At 52.7% G+C, this 2906-nt stretch overlaps 1 protein-coding gene across 1 annotated transcript in view; it reads right to left on the bottom strand.

Annotated features, from left to right (window-relative positions):
- Positions 1 to 2906, bottom strand: part of BCL6 (BCL6 transcription repressor) — a 23177-nt gene that overhangs the window by 19702 nt on the left and 569 nt on the right. The window lies entirely within an intron of this gene.

Raw genomic sequence — 2906 nt, 5'->3', positions numbered from 1 at the left:
CACGCACACACACACAACTCTTAACTACTTTAATATGATACCACCCACGCGGCAAAGTAACTTCTTTCCTTCTCATTTGAGAGATTAGCTGGAAAATCCTTCTTCTAAAGTAAGTTTTATCTCCCCTTCTCCCAAAGAAAAAAATGTCTCATACGGTCCTTTCACAGTATTTTTCAAAGATTTGACTTTTGCTAATACAGAGTTTCGCCTGCCGAGGGGTGGCGCTGCCTCTCCACCGCCTCGGAATCGCTAAGTTTTTCACAACAAAAGTCGGTGGTGCTTGTGCCAGAGGGCAGAGGGAAGGAAGGGTTTTGACATCTGTTCTACCATTTACTCAACCACTAACTGGAACTCCTCAAGGGTTCGGCAAACGACAGTCTGAGTTTAGAGTCCTAGCCTAGTCCACTAAGCCCAGGATAACCTGGACAACCTTTTCAAGGAAGTATAGGACAGTCTTTCAACAGTGAGTAGCCAACTGAAGAATTCCCATTTCTGGCCGGTCTTCCATCAAATCACCTAATTTTCACAAACCGATTTATTGCCACCATTAACAGAGCCTTAAAAGAAGCCAATGCTTGGGCCTGCAGTTATTGCAGAGCCTTTCAGTGGGATTTTGGAAGCCACTAGTCCTAAATGGGGAGGGGACGGTCTTACTCATCTACAAGTTTCAATGCTGGCCTTAACAGGCAGCCTCTCTCATTTTAACCTTCCCCTGTACTCTCTTTCTCCTTTTTCCCCTCCCCCATAGATGAACTCTTTTCTCCTTAAAAATAAAAAAATAAATAAATAAGAGAATGTGATTTCACTTTTCTCCTTTAAGCTCATGTTTGCTACCTCCAGGAATAGCGTGTGGACTAGGGCCAGATGAACTTCAACTTGGGCTGCAGATTTACGAGGTTCTGTTCCCGTGCCAAGAGCTCTTGGTAGTAAATAGTGAGCAAAATAGATACCTGTCTCCTGGTGGATCCTGCTGCCCGCCCCCTCCCCACCCCGTATTATTTTTATTTTTTACGTTATTTATTAAAACCACACACACACCTTGCAAAGAAAAAGGGAAACTGGCAGTGCCGGTAGAGGAAGCCAGTGGCATCCCTCAGAGCCTCTAACTGTGTTTCTAAACAGTCCTTTCCCTGGTTCCCTCTGTCTCCTGCCCCCCCTCCCTCCTCCCTTTCTGGATAGTAAAACAAAAAACAAAAAACATCTACTGCCACTTTATCTCAATAACAAATTTTTAAAAAGTAAAGCGCTACAAGATTTTCCTCTTGGAAACCATAATCTGAAGTAGAAAAAAAAAACCCATAGAAGATTAAATCAGTTTTCGCAGTGGGGGTGGGGGGGCGCGAGGCCAGGCAGGAATTGCCTTTCACAGGCCACCCGTCTCAGACCGGGCAACCTCTCCAGACTTTCAGCACAGGCTTGGGACCTTCCTCCTTGGCTCTGCTGTCAGGTCCTTCTACTCCCGTCCACCCCTAGTCTCATGCCCAGTCACTGCCTCGGCCATACCCTCTCTTAACCATGGTGCCAGGGACACAGCACGGGGTCTTTTTTCTTTTCCTTTTATCGGTTGGGTTGTGTTCTTGTTTTCGGGCAGGGAGGGAGGGGGCTTTAAAAATCATTATTGCAATACTAGTTCCATTTTCCACTAGAGTTTCAATAACACGGAATCATAAAAGCAACGTTAACCCACAGTGCTCAAGACGTTGACCAAGGTCCCTACAATTCAGCCTCGGGGTGGCCCTGGCGCCCGCTGCCCCCAGTGCAGCCGATTTCCAAGGCTCCCACTCCCTACCCACGCCCAGCCCAGGCCGCCGCCGCTGCCGCTTCTCTTCATTTCTGCTCCCCAGAGGAGAGCCACAGGTTGTAAATCCGACCAACCTCCAAGTACGTTTGCAAAATCACCGCGGCCTCCCGTTCGCGCCCGCGCCCCTTCCTTCTCTCTCCACTCGGTCCCTCACTCGGGGCTAACAACTGTCCCTTCCTCCGGGATCTTGCCCGCGAGGAACGCGGGCTGGGGCTCTTTGGGTCTCCGGCCGTACAGTCTGGGACAACGGGGAGCTGGAGCCCGGAGCTGGCTCTCCTCCTCCGGCCTGCAGCTGCCTTTGAAACAGAGCTTGCGTCCCGGGAGGAAAAATAAGGAACGTTTAGGAAAGGGGAGAGAAGAGCCGTGAGGAGCTAACAGCGAACTCCGCAGTGCCCCAAAGACAGACATCTCCGCCAACCGAAACCCCGCCACCTTCCCGCTCGACTGGGGCTGTCCTGTCACGGATCCCCAAGTCCCCGAAGGCTGAGCGGCACTGCAGGTGCCAATGCGCACCCCTTTCCACCACCCCTGCCCTGAGAAACACCCCAGTCCCGCCATCAGCCGTGTCCCGCAGAATGGGGACAGGGGGCACTCGGTCGGGGGTTACCGACTCCCCCGACTGCAACCACGCAAAAAAAAAAAATAATTTTCAAAGTGCTCAACATCCCCGCCCCCACCGAAGCTCAAACCTCCCCCCCAAAACCCTGGGCAAGCGGGTGCCAAGACACTCGTCTCTAGTTCGAAAGCACACAGCTCTGAAGGAAAAGAGTAGACACGGTGCTACATCTGGGTTCTTGCTGGGCAAAATAAATCAATAAGGAAAAGCAGCCCGCGGAGTTCGCTCGCAATTTGCCTCCCCAATCTGGGCTCGGAGGCCGGGAATGTGGAGGACTGGGGCCGGTGGCCGGGAGCCAGCGGGGCGAGCGAGCGGACGGACTACCTCCCTCCCGGCCGCCCGGAGTCACCGAGTCGGAGGGGAAGGAAGGAGAGGCGAAGGAGAGGCGGAGGGAGGAAGGAGCGAGGGAGCGCGAAAGGCAGTTAGCAAGCGAGGGAAGAGCGGAGCCAGCACAGCCGCCTGAGAGCAGCGAGCTCTCCAGCCGGACGC

The sequence above is a fragment of the Echinops telfairi genome, unplaced genomic scaffold, assembly GCF_000313985.2.
Source record: "Echinops telfairi isolate 266 unplaced genomic scaffold, ASM31398v2 ScPeMD7_7407;HRSCAF=8445, whole genome shotgun sequence".
NCBI lineage: Eukaryota > Metazoa > Chordata > Mammalia > Afrosoricida > Tenrecidae > Echinops > Echinops telfairi.
Note: the sequence above shows the minus strand (reverse complement) of the source record. Positions and strands in the feature narration are given on the sequence as shown.